This window comes from Glandiceps talaboti, chromosome 20 (genome assembly GCF_964340395.1).
Source record: "Glandiceps talaboti chromosome 20, keGlaTala1.1, whole genome shotgun sequence".
NCBI lineage: Eukaryota > Metazoa > Hemichordata > Enteropneusta > Spengelidae > Glandiceps > Glandiceps talaboti.
The window spans coordinates 10,904,986-10,925,514 of record NC_135568.1 but is presented as its reverse complement, the minus strand read 5'-3'; the positions used below and the strand labels follow the sequence as shown (position 1 = coordinate 10,925,514).

The 20,529-nt window shown below is 35.1% G+C and overlaps 1 protein-coding gene across 1 annotated transcript in view; it reads right to left on the bottom strand.

Annotated features, from left to right (window-relative positions):
* The window catches only part of LOC144450546 (uncharacterized), a 42,086-nt gene extending 24,691 nt beyond the window's left edge, over positions 1 to 17,395 (bottom strand). Inside the window, exon 1 of the mRNA XM_078141191.1 lies at positions 17,245 to 17,395. The gene's annotated coding sequence lies outside the window, so the exon portion shown is untranslated. The remainder of the gene's footprint in view (positions 1 to 17,244) is intronic.
* Positions 17,396 to 20,529: the final 3,134 nt, after the last annotated feature.

Genomic DNA, 20,529 nt, shown 5'->3' with positions numbered 1-20,529 from the left:
TTTCAGAGTAAATGTGTTTTCATCTGGAGGATTGAAGGAAACAGGGCATAGTTCATTGTTCAATCTGTCTGTGCAAAGCTGTTGGCGATAATAGATTGAAAGTATGTGTATATCTGTACATTGAATATAGTACATTTCACAGTTAACTTACTATGGAAAAGTGAACTTTTGGAGATCTGGTAGATTTTATATTAAAACATGTACATTTCACAGGGTTTGTTTAAAAAACATGGTGCACATATACGTTTCAAAGTTCAATCTTAATTTTATACCTTGCTCTAGAAAACTTAGTCTGGGGCCATGTTCTATATCAAGACATATTTACAAAGAGAAGCTGTCCACCAAGCTCCCGGAAAACTATTATTAATACCATAATACTGTTAGAGATCTGCTTAGATTTCATGATCATGTGTTTATAAAGTTCTCACATAACTTGATGGAAATAGCTAGAGCACATTTCAAAGTTATAAACCTTACCCTGCTTTTCAAAACTAAGCTATTGGAGATCTGGTAGATTTCAAAGTAAATGTGTGTACATTTCACAGGATTTGTTGTCAAGTATTTCATAATGTACATTTCAAAATGAGTTCAAGTATGTGGATTTGGGCTCATAGCAGCATTTTGGCTCCAGTGTTCTTACAGGCTTGTTGATTTTTATCATAATAATGTTGTATGTAGATTGTGCGATAATCAATAATTACACTAATATCTTACTAGAATCACTGTATATACAATCAATTTCATGTAGTGTTCCCTCTAGGCTTTTTGAGGTTAGCATGCTAGTTTTGAAATAAAAAAAATGGCTGATGATTGTTGCAGTCATGGAGTAATTCTAGAAAATGGAGTATAAAAATAAGATTTAACTACAAATCCTGTGAAGTGTACATGTATACTTACAATGAAGTCTACCAGATCTCCAACAGCTGGAAGTAAGCTTTGCACTAAAACCTGCCTTTTTGAATGATTTTTTCTGTTCAAAGTTACATTTAGCATAGACTGTCGACAGTCGCTCGCGCCTTTTTTTCCTCCGTTTTATCTAAACTCCGATCCGGCGCAACACTAGTCTAATAGCAAACTGATATCGAGGGCCGAAGGCGACCATTCAGGCCTTCGGCCCTCAATATCAGTTTGCGATTATACTAGTGTTGCGCCGGATCGGAGTTTAGATAAAACGTAGGAAAAAAAGGCGTGAGCGACTGTCGACAGTCTACATTTAGCATAGAAAAGAAGATAGTTATTTGTATGTCTAAATCAAAGTCTGTATTTTTCTAACCTTGCAATTTTTTTTCTTATAACATAAAATTTTCATGCCTACAAGTATAAATACTAATAAGATTAATACATTGTAATTAAGTGTACAAACCAGACAACTTCAGTCATAGTTTCTAGTGTATAAATAATACTGTCATTCCACAGGAAAACTAGAATAGATAAGTTGGAACGTTAATTTTTAAAAAACTTTTTCCCTCAAAAACTGATTGCTCAAAATTTTCACTTTTCCATAAATTTTTGGTACATTTGAACTTAATTTTAGTCAAAAATCACAGAATTCATTCATGTCTATGAAGTGATTTCAAAATTTTGGCATAAAATTAATGAATACATTGATCTCTTTGTCAACAAAAAGAGTTTTATTATGGATACTTGTGATGTCACAACTACAGGTTTTTCCATAAACCCTTGCAGAAAATTCAAAAAATGGCTAAAGTGCAGTAGGGCTTCTTTACAACATTGGAAAGTTGAGTAAGTTACTGGAAAGTTATTTTATCACAAAAAAATCATATTTAAAATGATAGCAGTAACCAATACAAGTGTACTAAATGCAGAAAAAAGTCTGCCTGGACTTTTCCTTTAAGTTGATAGCAGTAATCAATACAACTTTAAAAGTAGAAATAAATCTGACTGGACTTTTCCTTTAACAGAAAATATTTAGTGAAATTTTATTTTCAACATGGAGGTGAAAGGTTAAATGATGTGACTGGTTTGTGTGTATATATATTATACATGTACAAGCACACATCAGCAATAAAACTGGATATGTTCCTGCAGCCATTTAAATTCCACTGGTCTCAGATTAACACCTTATCTTTACATGACTGGCCTACAGTTCACTGAAATAATGAGATCATAAAATCTACCCCTAAAAGTCAAGTACAATGTTCAGTCAGACTTTTACAGGATAGTGAGACAAACCATACTGCCGCAAAGTCATTTAGGCACCCACCAGTATTCATTACCAACCAACTAATCACATGACTATGTTCACTTTTTTTGATATTTTCCCTTGAACACCTTCTGGTCTATTTGGGGTCTTTATATCTCCTTTGCAAATGTGATAAATGTTACATCATAATCTTCAAGTTTTAGTTATCTCTTTCAAAACTTACACTTTACAAGTGAAAATACAGCAAAACAATAATTGTTATCCAAGGTTTTTGAAATGTTGCATTTTTATCATCAATAATGTATAAGAAAATAAAGCAGGAGGTGTTCTAGGTAATTTTGTATGTGCCAAGAAATAAATTACTTGATCAAACATTCAGATATTAGATAGACAAGGAAAATAACTGAATATGTATTTAAGCACCTTTATTAGTAAAAAGTTTGAATTAAGTATATCACAGGGATGGCAGAATTTAACAATGGAATCCAGAACTTATAATATATATGAAGAAATAAACTTTGGGTTTGGGTTAGCACTGGGAAGTGCAGGATCTAGCTAGTAGTTAACTCTGAGATGTGTAGAAATAGAATGTGTCACACCCTAGGATGCTAAGCTTAGCTAGTATAAACCTAGCTAGAAGTTAGAAAAAGAGTTTGAAGGGTAGGATTTAGAACCCCCTAGCACATAATTAAATAAAGAATTGGCTTTTTCAGGGGTTATAACTTTTAAGGCCAGTCCCGTTGTAAACATGTCCTCAGCTAGAAAATTTGGTTTGGGACTACGATAGCTATTGGCTGAATATAGTTATAATGGAGGTGCCTTACTAAACCCCTAAAATATCTACTAATCTAGTGGTTTTGTTTGAGGGGATTAACAGGACTCCCTAATCCTAGCATAAATGGAGAGTCACATTCATAAGTCAGAATTTGGATCATCAGCTTTGAGAGAATTACTATCATATGCAATTACTGAATGAAGTTTTGAAACAGCTGTTTGACGTGATCTGTGAGATGATATTATTGTGTTCTATTCTCTACGGGCACAACTGTTAGTACAGTTGTTCTAAAAGTACAGTAATCGTAATTGCCATAGGGTGTTTGGTGACATCACCCAGGACTCTCACACAAAATCAACTTTGTAAATCAAATGACTGAATGACATATCCAGAGGTTATCCATGGCCTTGATCTGAAGATATGTGGTGAAGGATATCGTCAGAATCAAAGCCTGGCATAGCCGAGAATCGAGGCGAGTGGGGATTCTGAATTTTGATGGGGACTCTTGAAATAACAAATTCAAAACCCCAATTCACATAGATTCCAGGCTATTCCTGGCATGGATAGCCACTAGACTAATATAAACCATACACACATTAAAGAATTTCTCTTACATTTTTATAATATCATGATTGATCATTCAAAATTGTTTCAAATTCAAATGCATTACTCTAGGTGCTTATATGAATAAATCAACCTTTTTGTTCTATTCTATTCAAATGTTATTGCAGGTATACTTGGGAAATGTTTACTAAGAACTTAGTAACAGCAATTAATTATATAAGTTGCGCAAAATATCATTATAATAAAAGATGGCTGACTACCACTGAGTCTGTGCATGAGCAGGGGCGCCGGAACCACACTATCAATGTTATGCTGCCTCTTATGCCTGCTAACTTGTACATGTATGTCCATGCTAAGGACTTCCACTGAACAATGATGAATGAATGAGACACAAGTTTCATCTCAGTATTTCTCAACAATCACATGTAATATAAGTAATGTAAATATGTGAAATAACTCTCCAGAACCCAAAGTTTATGAAAATGCGCTAAAGTTTATTTCCTGCAGTTGTGTTCCCCTTAAAGTTAATTAGCCTAATATACAAACAACAAATGGATGCAATACAGTTTTATTTGATGACTAACATGTGTTACACTGCCTACCGTACAGCTTGGACATGGCTACTACAATTTATATGCAATGAACTTTACTGTTTTGTTGAATGTACACAAGTTAGACAGTTCATGATATATACAATTATACCGATCCTGTCATCAAACTTTGATTTGTGTTCTAATAATGCCAAAAGTCAAAGTATTTTACTATACAATGAACCATTCATGAAAAATACTGAAACAGTTATCAGATTTTATTGATGTATTTACTGGTGTATCATATGGTGTCATGATGGTTGAATGGTTTACAGTTGCTGCTTTTAATCTGCATATTGCCAGTTCACGTCTTGGTGCTGCCATTTGTTTCGGAATGGCTAAAGTCCCTGGGCAATATTTGAACCACGATTGTGCCTTAGTCAACTCAGTGGTATAATTGGGGACCTGGTAGGATAGAGGTTGCAATGTGAATGTTGTAATCCTATACACTCACAGAGGCTACAATGAATTGTATGCAATGGAAGTTGAGAAAGTATGTACACATACAGGACAATTGTGCCACTACAGGTCTGTGCCAGGGGTAATAGTTGTAAAGTGCTTTCAGCACATTGGAACAAAGTGGCGTGCTTTGCAAAAAAAAATAACATTTCAATACAGTGATCCATCATAAAAATTGGTAGGAGCTGGAATATTCCCATTTTTGGATTGGGTTTGGGGATGAAGTAAGTACTCAAGTTTGGATGTTTGGATGAACAAGACATAACTATATGGACATATTGGAAAACACAGTTCTATATTATCAATATGTAACACAGTAACTTAGGCTTAGCATGGAGGACATACTGTGATTTGACATCTAGTGAAAGCTAACACTACCTCCCCTACTTCTCCCCTCCTATCCTCAAACTACTAATATCCAGATTTCAACACAGTTCTCTGCAGAGCTCTGGTTCTATGTTATCAATATTGAGTGTAATATAGTAAGGCTTTTACACGGAGGGCATACTGTGATCTGACATCTAGTGAAAGCTGACTTTCAACTGATATACAGTTCATGTCACCTCATTTTTCACGTTGACAGTATGGTTTCAGCTGATGACAACATCAAGCATCATGAAGAGAACTTAAGTGACTTTGATATGTTGTAAGAATTAAAAGAATGCATTGCCATGGGATATCAAGATCGTGAATGGCTGAAAACTAACTGAAAAGGTTAGGACTCAAAAATAGATAGAATCGATGGCAGGATGAACAAAAGAATGTATTGCCATGGGATATGAAGAGAGTGAATGGCTTAAAAAGAACTGAAAAGGTTAGATTGAGGACTCCAAATAGATAGAACTGCTGAGAGGATGAGCAAAAGAATGTATTGCCCACAGGATATGAAGAGAGTGAATGAAAACCAACTGGAAAGGTTAGATTTAAGGACTCAAAATAGATAGAACCGATAGGAGGATGAACAAAAGAATGTTCCGATGTAAATCCGTATGGCTTCACTGATCAGTGATATAAAGGTAGCACTAATGTAAGAATCCGGGACTGTATTCCTGGTCTTTAAATTTAATGTGATGCAGCTATACATTTAATAGATTAATAACATTGTTGAAAGATTCTACTAATAAATCTTGTTTTTAATATCATGAACATGATAATAGTATTAAAAATTATGTTCTGTGGATCTGGTGTTCAGTCATCATCTTCACTCATATACAAGTTTCTATAAAGACTTCAGATTACGATTAAAATTTAGGTGTAAAACTCAGTTGTCTGGCACAGCTATAGAAACAGCTGGTCCAGACCAATGATTATATGTATTCCCTATGGCTCTACTGATAAGATAACACTAAATGCATCCATATGAGATTGAACCATGGGTCTTTAAAGGCCCAGTTTAGATTATGATTAAAATTTTGGTGTAAAACTCAGTTGTCTGACACAGCTATAGAAAAAAGGTGGTCCAGACCAATGATTATATGTATTCCCTATGGCTCCACTGATAAGATAACACTAATGTAAGAATTTGAGATTAAATCATGGATCTTTAAAAGCCCAGTATGGAATAGGATTAATATTTAGTTGTGAAAACAGTTGTCTGACAGAGCTATAGAAAAAGTTTGTTTAAAACAAAAGAATAATCCTATGTAATCCTTATGGCACCAAGATTAAATGTAAGAACCTGGGAATGAAACATTGGCCTTTAACCTTCCCTGATAACATGTTGTTTGGTTGCTGTGGAAATATTTACATTTCTTCAGGCAATGATGTATGATCTAAGCATTAAGCAATATTCCTTTCAATATATTGACTTATCACAGTATGTGGCATTATGTATCTATATATGTCTATGAAACTGGTATTTAATTAAAATATCATTTTCATTGACAGTTATAAATTGATTCTGACAAGTATGAAGCAATTTTCAAATTTCTCAGTGATGGCTACATTACATTCAAAAGTATTTTTGTCGAAGTGGACATATGGATGAGAAATGGGTATTTATTTTGGATTAGTAATTAATAAAAAAAACTTGTCTAACTTTTCATACACAAGCTGAGTTTATAAATTGTTCATTTTAAGTGAAAATAGTTAATCAAACCTTGATTAAAGTGGTGCAAGCTGAGTTTGTAAGCATATAATATACTCAAGTGCAACTATATGTAAGGTACGCCGTGACGGGGTGCCCTCAAACATCAGGCAACCCCTAACAGAGAGGAGGCCGGTGAGGACGAAACGTCACAATGTATCTTAGTCTAGTGCAACTACTTCAAAACACAAACCATATTCCAATACATTGTATATATTGTTATATAAGTGTTGATGCATGTCTATGACATCACAATTTCAATTCTGACATTGTTAGAACAGTTGATGGCATAGCACGGATTTCCTGAACATTTTTTGATACATATAATAAATTACACCATCGGATTGTTTATGGGGTATATCTTAATACCAGGTTTGAGTTCAGTCAATTGCAAGTAGTGGTTAAGTATGCTTCAGTCAGTACAATACTGTGAGTATCTTTTGAATATGTAGCAAAAACTACACCTAAATATGTATAAACTCAGCTTGTGCCCCTTTAAACTATTCTTATGTTATCTATAAAATGCTATAGGTCTATGTAATTACAAGTGTGTAATTCTCCTAGCATTGTTAGAACAGTGGAATGCATAGTAGGGATTTCCTCAACATTTTGTATACATAACATGACATCACTGAATTGTTCATAAGTCAGTTATATCTAAACACCAGATTTGAGTTCAGTTAATTGCAAGTGGTGGTTAAGTATGCTGCAGTAAGTACAATACTGTGCAGAGCAGTGATACTGCGAGTATCTTTTGAATATGCAGCAAAAACTACACCCAAAAATATAATAACTCGGGAGTGTGCCCTTTAAAATAATTGTGAAACAACATAGACCAAGTCCTTGTTTGTAATATATTCAATAAATTACTCATTCAGTCGGCCTGCTATTGCAACTGTTGTCAACACCTTTCATAACAGTTGAATATAGAAATATGACAACTCATAAAGTATGACTGTTTCAGCACAAAAATAGCTTTTGTGCATATTCAGCTACAATATCAAGCACTGAAAAACATATGACTACATTAACTAGGTGCATACATCTGTAGTATAGTTCCTGAAGACCGTGTTCCGATTTACACTACATTATCCCGTTATCTTCACATACTACGTAATGTAATGGAACACTGAACTAGACTAATACATCTGTTGCTTCCCTGTCTACTGAAATACCAACATGCATAAATAATTATCTATTATGATTACAAAAAAAGTTATCCCATACCTGTCACAACATTTCTAAATATTTCACAAAAATAAGGTTCTGAAAGTATAATTCTAAACAGCTATTCATAATTGGTGACAGGCATTTTTAAAATTTCATATAAAACAAAAAGTTGCAAATTTTGATTATTACGGTTACAATAAAACTTATTTATAAATGGTGATAAATATTTCAAATATTTCACAAAACAAAGGTTGTCAATACCCTAATTTTAATACAAGCTATATACAGAAACACCTAACACTCTATTGTTACAACAAACCATTGTGAGACTGGTTTCTAAACACGTGTTCTGAAACTATGTACATGACACATTATACACTTCTGTCTTCCCTCCATGTTTGATATTTCACAAGTAACTTTGGAACAATTTTTTCTGATAATTTCATGAAATTTAAGCATTATTTTTGGATTAAAGTGTTTTTGGAACATGATTTTTATTCGTCTGGTCCAAAATTATCTACAATTTTGCAAAAAGTTTAGGTAAAACAAAAATTTATGGTTTGGAAAATAATGTAGGCAGGAAGGTGAATGTTTTGTATGTTTTGTAGGTCACCTTGTACAGAAGTGGGTCAGCATTCTTTCCAATTTGTTTTTATGACTCAATTACCTCTTAAATGTTGTTCCGTTTCCATTTGCTACAAAATCGGCTCACAATAATGATGCAATTACCAACATGTGCCCACATACATGAAAATTTAGTGCAAGTCGTAAAGTAATCTATGGACTTGTAGTACAAGTACATGTACAATATACTTCAAATAGTAAACAAAGCAATAAAAGATAAACAAAAGCGGAGTTTACGTTTTACAACATACATGTATGTCATTCATGGTTCAAATGTTGTCATATAAACAAAGTTCTATGGCTTTTTTTAAGCTAATTCAAGTTACAGTGACTTTACTATAGACAGAAACACAAACAGAAATTGAACATAGTTTAGGTGCGTTGGTCAAATTCAGGCCACAGAATACCACAGCCATATTATACAAATAAATAAATTTTAAAAGAAAGAAGAAAAGAAAAGAGTTGTTTTTCATTACAATATCTCATTTATGGCAAAATTATGACTGTTTTTGCGAAGATTTAGGAACCCATTAAACACAGAGAGGGAAAGTTTATGGTTTCCAATATAGTTATGTTGGTGGGGAACTCTGCTAAATAGAGTTTTGGTAGATTTTACAATTTTGGTAGATCTTAGTACCTATACCACAATAAACTAAAACACAGAACTACAAATGTATCTTTCTTACCTAAGTAATCTACAGTATTGTACAGTACCTATACCAATAAATGCAAACTCCAAATTTTATATATCTCTGTTTCTCACGGTAAGAATTCGGGTCGAGGTCTACCACAATACACTTGCCAGCATTTCAATAAAAGTTTATCAATACAAAACAATGCCTATTCTAAAAATAATTTCACACCTACCCCGGAGTGGTTACCATCTTTTGATAAAGTACATCTGTATACCAACATGTCAGGGTCACAAAAACATTTCACTATAACATGTATGTATGTTTCAGTCAATTACACGTCCATATCAGTACACATGCTGCACCTATTATGTCTGTTTGTGTTGACAGACAATCACCTTTTGATTATGTCTATTGACGGAGTCTGAAAAGGTAAGTGCGTCCTTAGGTCAGCTGTGAAAGATGATAGCAAGGGTATAGAAATGAAGTGAATGAAGTACATGGATTTAGTATTGTTACGGAGATTGAGTGTGTACTGACCAGAACAATTGGTACCTGTATAGATAGATCTATGTCAACTGTGTTTATTATACACTTTAAAGGCCCATGTCAGATTAGGATGAAAATTTAGCTGTGAAAAATAGCTGTCTGGCAGATAGAGCTACAGAAAGTGTTGTTCCCAGATAAAAGAATAATCCTATGTAATCCTTATGTCCTCATTAGTAAGGTAGCACTAACATGAGAACCTGGGATTGGAACATAGACTTTAAATGCCATGTCACTCCACCCTCATCGGCCTCCGTTAGAGGGGGTTGACCGATGTATACGGGTTCCCCTTCACGGTGTACCTTACAGAATAATTGGAACACTGTCAGTGATCTTTAAAGGGGTATATATGCAAAGTTTATACATTTGTTTGGGTTCATTTTCACTGTGTATTAACAGATACCTAAAGTATTCTCCTATTAAGCATATAGAAAACCATCACTTCTGAAAAATCAATTAATAGCACTGAATAAGCTTGAACTGTATTAAAGTTTCATTAACCATATGATGTACCTTGAAGCTATCTTTGATGATTGCGCATTCCATTTAAACTACTACATGAGAAATGTCAGCTATTTCATATAGTGAACTTGGACACACTCAATTTTGGCCATCTATTTAATAATCTTCACCATAGTCAACTCTTTCAACCACCTTCTTACCACATTTTTATCTAGCACTCATTTTTGCCACTGTCATTGTCATCTTTGAACGCTATGCACAATATTCAAAATACTGACCTGTTTGACAATTTTAGTGCTTTTAGGATCATTTTATATGATTACTTAGTTTAACATCATTTTAGCAGGGTTTTCTATTGTCTCTGTCCTATTTGTGCATCGTACAAGTTGTTAAGTTTATCTATTTATGCAACCTGGTGGTTCATAAATGAATAAATATTGTAGATTTTAAATCATACTGTCCTCCAGTTATATACAGTCATGCAAGTAGCATGGAAAGAATCCCATTAGTAAACACTGCCCTCAATGTCTAAATTCTATATTACTTTGTTTTTACTCATGAAACTTGCCACTTAACTTTTACTATAATTTTTTTTATACTGCAGTGTACCATATAAAATATCCCTTCCCCTTTTTCTGTGCTCTCTCATCTTTCCCTGCCTTTTTCCAAATTTCCTCCTCTCCATCACCTGTCTGTATGTCTCTCTTCAATGATAGTTTAAATAATATTTTCTACTCCGAATACATCACTGTATTGTTTAACATAATCTCAACTAGTAATAAGCTAATCCCTTCCAACCAAAAAGTACATGTAGTTTCCCAAGGTATGAGGTTGTACCAGCCTTGCATATTTTGGGCTCTATTACAACATTGTGAGAGTATTCCGTGGCCTCTGTACTCATATCAAGTTAGATATTTGATAACTTGTGTATGATATTGAAAGTGACATAAATGGAATTTAGCATATCGAGTATACATTGCTGACATTTGCCCTTCTGATGGAACTCAATACCATATGATACGTGAACATCACTAGAACAAAATTATCAATGTCTTTCAAAACTCAAAATATTGAAAATGAAAAATTGATATTACATGTATATACTATTACATACTCATAACATGTTAAATGAATACAGTGTAGGTTTTGTTCTCGCATGTCTGACCATACATGAATATCTATGTTGTTCTCATTCTAGCTCATGTGCATTCTCATGTGTCGTCCCCAAACTGCCACTTCACATTCATTAAGCAAATGACCTGGCTTGTGTCAAAACAAAACTTAAGACTTATTTGTTCACTACAGCCTATGGTTAACCTGTAAGGTACAGTATGCTTAATTCTCATGTGTCGTCCCCAAACTGCCACTTCACATTCATTAAGCAAATGACCTGGCTTGTGTCAAAACAAAACTTAAGACTTAATTGTTCACTACAGCCTATGGTTATCCTGTAAGGTACAGTATGCTGTGATGGGTCACCCCCCCCCCCCCCCCCCCCCCCGCACCATTTGGTGAGCACGGTCAGCTTTTTTTTAGCAGAATACAAAACTTTTTTCTGATTGACTCAACCATGACATCATAGTATCTACTTGAGTTGAGCAGCTGCCATATGAAATTGTAACAACATTTTAGCACATAGCTAAGTATGTTTGTGTAGGATGAGATATACACATTCAACTCGGTCAAGATCATCCAGCATAGTTCAGGGTCTTGACATTGTTCATGTTTGCATATTGTACCCAGGGGCAGTACCAGTGGTCAGCTCTGGTAGGGGTGTATGTCCAATACTGCCAACCCCAGACCAGTGTGCCCTCTCTAATGATAGACAAATTTTGTTGTTGTGAGTCAGAATGAGAAAATCTGGCATTTGTTGTGAGTCACCATTGTTTGTGTCAGTGGCACATCAAATTGGCTTAGAGGGCACACTGCTCCAGATCCCATATTTTGACCAAAAACCAGTACCCCATTTTAGACCATTACAGAGTTTTTAGAAGATCAAATTTTAGACCAAAATATATTTGTAGTAGTTCCATATTTAGGAAATGGTGGATTGCAACTTTGGGAGTAATTAATGGTAATTATGCTTTGGCAAACGATGACTAGGAAAATCCAAATTTTGACCAACAAATCTAGCTATTATCGACAGTTTGAACAGCACATGTCTGATGATAGACCACATTTTAGACCAATCAAAATTGAAAGTAATATAGAGTAGACACCATTTTAGACTTTTCAGACTCCATTTTAAACCACAGTCCTAGAAAATGTACTCAAAAGGGTAGCACATATTCATATCGTCAGTTAGGGGAGTAGGCCCCCCCCCCCCCCCCCACACACACACATTTTGTACTTTGTATCAATATATAAATACCAAATCTTTCATAACAGACTCAATTCAATTATAAAAATATATGTTACATGTGTTGACAGCATCAAAATCTTGGCTGTGATTATTTCCATATGTGGGCAGTCATGTAAAACACTGTATTTTATTTGGAACACACTCACATTACAAGCTTCACAGTAGCACTGGTGACCCCTTGACCCCTGACCTCAAAGGTCAGACCTCCCAGCAGGGTTTAAACACATGAATAATTTTTACCATTCTTCATATACCAACTTGGCCTTTAAAACTTACAAGTGGGCATTGTTTGCATGCTAACTTCATGATATAATACTTACAGAATGGAACCCCCAGGAGAGACCATATTGGGTAAAAGAGAATACAGGAGAAGAAAACCAATTACACTGCACAGTACTTTTATCTAATCAAATGTTCCCATCTGGTTTAAAACCTAGGTGTGTGTGTACTGGGGTTCCATTCTGTAAACATCACATCATAATGTTAGCATGCAAACGATGCCCACTTGTAAAAATTAATTTCATGGGACTGAATCATGGGTCTTTAAGGGCTCTTGTCAGATTAGTATCAAATTGTGGGTATGAAAACCAATTGTCTGGCAGAACTTTAGAAAATGTTGCTTACAACAAAAGAATAATCTATCTAATCCTTATAGCTCCATTGATAACATAACAACTAATGTGAAAACCTGGGACTGAATCATGGGCCTTTAGGTAAAACCCTACACCTTAGTAAAACTGACACAAAAACAGATTGTAGACAAAAATGTAAAAGTATTTTTGGTAGAAGGTTTAAGAACCTTGCCAATAGAGGGGGTACATTTTAGTCACGCTTACACTTGTCTGTTTGCTAGTTTTTGAGACAATCAAAAATAAGTTGGAGAAAGGCATTGAAATGTTCAATGCTGCTATTATGTCTGTATCATTTAAGCTTTCAGAATATCTGAGAGGGAGTGGGTGATGGGGTAGGGGTTCTGTTAAAATTAATTCCAGTAGTTCAGCATTTTTATTTACATTTCACTATTAACCGAGAAGGAAATCTGGTAAACCTGTATTTTTGCATATGTTTGTACATGAAGTAGGAAAGACCTGGTAAAATGCTGTGGCACTGGTAGCAATACGGAATTATAACTCAAGTTTGGTAAAGTTGGGTAGTTAATCATATTTTAACAGCCAGCTGTTAACAAAATCACCACTATAAGAGGCAGACCAGGGAATGAAAGTTATCAGGAAAATTATGATTACAACACAAAATTTCATTTTGCCTCACTGTGGTACCTCAATCTTAAACCCTTACAAACTAACAATACCAAAACATAAACAACGAAAGCAAATATAACACCAAACTTATCACAGAAATTGAAAGAAGAAATTCAGTTTGATTCAACATGGTACCTAGTAAATCAACCGCTTTAAGAAAGATTTCTACTAGAAAAATAACATAAGTTAAGAATACAACACCAAAGTTATCAGAGAAATTACAGAATTAGAAAATAAAATTCACGTTGATCTGCTGAGGTACGTCTAAAAATCACCTTGCAAACAAATTGTGTGCTAATCAAACCGAAGGACAGAGGGAGACCGTTTAACCTTTGATGATTATATTCTCCCCAAGTCTTCATTTATTTATCAATGAAACCAAAGCTATCATCGCTTATAGAATGTCTGCATTGATGTCTGATGGAATGCACATTGAACATAGATATAGCCATGTGGGCAGCATAACATAGACAATAACCTGAAGACACATGGAACATAGATATAGCCATATGGGCAGGATAACATAGACAATAAGTTGAATATCATGATGACATGGTGACACAAGCAGTATGCATATAATCCAATTAATGTAATAGCTCTAATCATGCCCACAGCCTTACTGTTATACAGTTTCCAGTTGTTGATCAAATTTTTCAACAACTTTCCAGGAGTGATTTTAATTCCATGACTTTACATAAGTTCACGAACCCTGTATCTCACACAAAACAGTCACAAGTACACATCAAAACCACTCTAGAACCACATTCCAATAGTAACTCTGGGTTTTGGCCAGTGGGGGCTGTAATTTAGTGTAAACACTGCATATCATGTGATAGTTCTTGCAGAGTCTGAAACCTAATTTTTTAGTAAGTGGTACATGTGATCCACCAGTTTTAGATTTTAATGGTTCACAGCAATAACGTAGTCCATAAGGTATGCTATGATGGGGCCTTCTCATGCATTAGCCAATGCCTTTACCGCTCAGGAGCGACATAACACATCTTGCAGTCACAACAATATATATATACTGATGGTCAATAATTTAGTCACTAGAAATTTTAGATTCATGTGTATAATTCTATCTTTTAGAAATTAACCTTTGAACTTTTGTGAACTACAGTTTTCTGCAGCTAACTTTGTCTGCAATATAGATTCTTCAACATTTTTTGACATATAAAAAATGACATCATCGGATTATTCATATATGTTATATCTTAATACCAGTTTCGAGTTCAGTTAATTGCAAGTGATATTCCGTATGCACAGTAAGTAGAATAGTACGAGTGTCTTTTAAATACGCAGGATAAACCTCACCCCAAAATGTATAAACTCAGCTTGTGCCCCTTTGATAAACACTTTGTGATCATGCATCAACTGTTGAATACTTCAGCTTAATTCTGTCACATTTTGAAAATAGTAAGTGGTCCGCACAGACCACTGCAAATTGAATTTAGTGATTTAAAATGAAAATTTAGTGACCACTGGACTCAACACTACTGCTAAATTTAACTCTGTAACATTGATAAATTATACGAATAACTTTAAAATTAGAAGGGTTGAAATGTTACATTCTAATAACTGATGTGAGACTGAATTTATGAGTCATAGGTGAACTACGACATGTCTCTCCTGTCTCCGTCTATTACAAAATTATCATATCAAATATTTCAAGCATTTTGTAAACACAAATCCATGACTCAATCTTTACATAGTATGTCTATTTTATATTTGATGATGGATGTCAGTCATGTAGTCATGACATTTAAAGTCAGGCTGAAAGATGAAGCTCAGTATTCTGCTGGAAAGGTGTTTATTTTTATCATAGCCCACATCACATCAGTCCTGCATAATAATAATACAGATGGTTGTAATTTTGCTATAAGGATTGAACCTTGTCATAGAGGAGAGAAATTGGGTAAACTTTACATAGCTTTTCATACCTAATTATACAATAAGTTCAGTTGGGAACCCTGGTAACAGAAGGGAAAAATCTGATAAACTTGCATAGATTTCCGTACCTTGTGCCATAATTTTGGTGGGGACCCTGGTAACAGAGGTGGAAATCTGATAAATCTTACACACATTCCAATTTTGGTGGGGACCCTGGTAACAGAGGTGGAAATCTGATAAATCTTACACACATTCCAATTTTGGTGGGGACCCTGGTAACAGAGGTGGAAATCTGATAAATCTTACACACATTCCAATTTTGGTGGGGACCCTGGTAACAGAGGTGGAAATCTGATAAATCTTACACACATTCCAATTTTGGTGGGGACCCTGGTAACAGAGGTGGAAATCTGATAAATCTTACACACATTTCCATCCCTTGTACCATAATTTTGGAGGGGAACCTTGGTATTAGAGAATCTGCCTAAACTTGCATAGATTTCCATAATGAAGGTGGGGAACCCTTGTAAAATACCTGGGGAACTCACGTAGATGTCGACATCTCCTTACATCCCCAACAACACACACATTTAAAACTGGATGGAATACATAATTCTAAGACTTGATTCTGACTATTCTCCCTTTACACTGTGAGACAGCAGTGAGAATTACTTTGTAGTTACTCTGTCTACAAGCAGGACCAAACAAAATATGCAATGACCATGTGTACAATAAAGTATTTAATATTTATGAGGTGTACACCATCCTCAATGTTGCTAAACCAGAATAAATGTAAAACATGGGATACTCCAAGAACGTTGATAGAGGTTAAAACTCAAGTTGTATTACAAGCATAGTAACCATGGTGACAGACTCATGGTTTTTAGAACAGGAATTACTTGCTTGTGTCATTTTAAGAATACAGGTATAGAGTGAGTATTTCTTGTTAGCAATCATGTGACAACAATTTAATTGAATCAGTAATTTGTCAATTCATTCAATTTGTCCTCAATTTTCTGTTCTTTTTTGTTTATAGCTTTCTGTGTACAGCTGAAAAACAGAAGTAAGGATTTTATCTGAATATCTTACATCAGTAAAAGCCATGTCTTGGTAACTAACAAACCCACAATTCAACAACTTAATTTTTAAAACAAATTTCTTGAACAATTTAGCTCTGGTGCAGAGGTGATGGCTCACAAGTCAATTATATGCATGAAAACACACATGCACACACATACACATACGCACACACACACACACACACACACACACACACACACACACACACACACACACACACACACACACACACACACAAACACACACACACATACACACACACAAACACAACACAACACACACACACACACACACACACACACACACACACACACACACACACGAACTGGTAGGAAATCAAAGCATCATGGTATAACTTAGAACCAGCAAAAAGTCCATTCATTTGATTGATTCATTGCTTCATTCATTCAATATCTGAGTACACATGTACATGGTTTTTAAAACAGTCTATGTCTGCAATTAAGGCCTTTAACAGCCAGCAGTACATGGACGTCTATAATGGATGACGTATGAAACTCTTATAAAAACAACTCAAAGATTGATGAACTCAGTTACAAAAAAAGAAGATGAACAAAACTTACTTTTTGTCGACTTGCAGAGTCAACAAGAAATGATCACTGACAACAACTTAAACAATAAACGAACAACGAAGCAGCAGGAGCGTTTTAGGCAGCGTTGAGTTAATTCATACGAACAGACAGAAAGCGAAAAACCATAGCGATAGCCAGCTAACTGAATATATGGACTAGCTGGATCAGCTGGAGATGGAGTGGTATGACGGGCAAATACTTGGACAGTATGGAATTCTGCTTACGGGTCAACTTTCTATTTTTTTTAGAATAGTGTGTGAGGAACAGCTGTGACTGGAGATCATTGTCTTAGGGTATGATGTTACATCTTAAGTGTACAGTGTCAACATTGGAACATGCCAGTCTTGAAGATGGAGATTTATGGAATTGCCAAGGCAACAACAGAAGTCAAGGAAGCTGGAAGATTTATGGAGTTGTCATGGCAACATTGGACCATGCCAGTCCTGGAGAAAATGAAGGCATGACAGAAGGTCTATGGAATTGCCAAGGTAATGATTGAAGGCTCAGAAATGGGAGATTCATGGTGTTGTCATGGCAACAATGGAACATGCAGATCTTGAAAATGATGACACAGGTGGAGTTTTTGCTACCATGACAATGAAACATGCCGATCTTGAAGAAAGTGATGGCACAGAAGGTTGAGATCTCTAATATTCCCTTGACAATGATTGAACATGGGATGTTGGCCTGACAGAAATTGAAGGCTGAGAAGATGGCAGTAATAACGTGACAATAGAGGTTTTAAGTAAAGAAGACGAGGACAAGAAAGAACATCTATGGTATTGCCATGACAACACTGGAACTTGTAGGGTTTTAAGATAATGAAGACACAGAAGATGGAGATTTACAATATTGCCATGGCAATGATAAAACTTTGCAAGTAAGAATATGATGAAGGCACAGAAGGTTGAAGACTTACGGTATTGCCATGATAACAACGGAACTCTCAAATAAGAAAATTAAAATAACTAAGAAGAAAATTTTGTCATCATGGCAACTATTCGCTATGCAAGTCTTGAGGATGAAGAAAGGAAAATCTGGATGTTTATTGAATCACCATGGCAACAATGGGTGATGCTAGTCATTTAGAAAAGGAGTTAGCAGATGTCGACCTCGGAAGTCATCATAAATTCATGTAATATTAAACTATGAAAGAAATTTGACCAATAGTGCCAGTGTGGTGTACTTGGGGTATTTCCAATACTGCCAGTATGATGTGTATTGCATCGTCGCAAACCACGGGCTGTTTTACGGCAACGTTCTTAACGAGCCTCCCACATTTTTTTTGAAATGTAGTGGTAGAAATAATAAACTCTGGTTTGCGAGAATGGGTGTATCAGTACTTGGGGTATTTGCATGAATGTTTGCAATGTTCTCTGTGGTCTTGCTTTCAAGAGTGTAGTGGGCAGAAAATGAGTGCAAATACTCAGAGTACCCACACTAGCACTTTAGCATCATGGGGTTCTGTTATTATTATACACATACAGTCAGAAGGGTAGTGACCTACAGGACAGTGAGGGTGTCAGCAGTGAGTAGAGGTTAGAATTGACAGCTTACTTAAATAGAATCAGGTCAACGAACTTATCATCAAATGTCTAGAAAGTAATGTTTATAACTTTATGGAGAGGTATGTGAACTTTACATGTAATGGCCATCACTTGATGCTATCACACTAAAATACTCTCAATTTCTTTTCCTGTCAGAGATGAGAATAGAAATTTGGCAGACAGAACTAAAGAGAAATATTTGTAAAGTAAACAGAGAAGAGGGTAGAATTTGTTGCACTCATTACCAGCATGGAACATGAGCCACAGAAGGGCAGATAATTAACCACAGTAGTACTGCTAATTGAGATATCATAATACTAGAACCAATTAATCCCTTACATAAATTCCATTAGTTAGTAACAACTATTAGCCAATTTACTGAGGCATTCATCACCAGAATAGTTGTCTAGAGACTTGGCTATCTGGTTCAACAACATACTGACAAATAAAACTGTACATGTCAGGCTGGAGTACATATAGGAATATATTTACATGTATATGTACCGGTAGTTGTATGTGGACAGTGTTTTTGGTAAAATGGTAGGTAGGTAAAATCTACCCGAGTTCCTCAGTCATTTCACCAGGGTTCCCTTCCAGTGTTTTTGTTATTAAGGGTGCATGGTAAGTAGGTAATACAAGTTGTATCTACCTGAGTTCCCCAGTCATTTCACCAGGGTTCTAGTAGGTAATATCTACCTGAGTTCCCCAGTCATTTCACCAGGGTTCTAGTAGGTAAAATCTAGCTGAGTTCCCCAGTCATTTCACCGGGGTTCCCTACCAGTATTTTTGTTATGGGAGTAAAATCTACCAGAGTTTCCAAGTCATTTTACTGTACTGGGGTTCCCAAACAGAATCATGGTACATTGTATGGCAAGCTATGCCACTTTTACGTGCTTTAATTCCCCCTTCCTGCTACTTGAGTTCTCCAACCTTAGCAAAAACACTAGTGGAATACTAGAAATTCTTAATTCACTGAAAAGAACATTGCCTGTTTTGCATAGGGTTTTGCATGGACCAACTTTACGCTCATTTTATAGGAACCTACTTTCATAATTGTCTTTCTTGAGTTAGAAAATACATTAACCTTCAACTTAGTGGTCTTATCAGGACTTGTCTAAACTCAGGGGTAACAAGGTCCCATGCTGTGTTCTTTAGGTTTTCAACATTGAATGAATATATTGTGTAGTTTACCACCACATATTTGCATCATAAACAATTTTAATTCTTTCTTTGTATAAAATATAAACATATAGTACTAGATAACGAAAATTTGAGAATGACAAAAAAATCTAAAGCAAATGACGGGGGCTTGATTTCTGTATTGTACAGTATATCAGTATTTCTTGTAGAGAAAAGATAGATATAAGAACAGTTTACTTTCTGTCATTTTATGTCTCTTTGTTTCAATTTCATACAAAGACATTATTTGTAGTTTTATTGCATTTTCGGAAGAGTCTGATGAATCTGTTACTACAACGCATAATGCAGGATAGTGTGAAAACAAAGTAAACTTTCAAAACCATCACAAGAGGGCATGCTTTCAACAGCTGTCTTCTGTTTACATGAATCATGTAAAAGAAATAATGCATGTAATATGTGTAATGCAATATCTCAGTTTATTTTTGTTCTAAATATAGTATATTTCATAAACTCCACATGGGAATTTCAGTGGAAGTGATTTATCTCTGAAGTCAGTAATTTACTGAGTAGAACTATAATTTATTTGCCA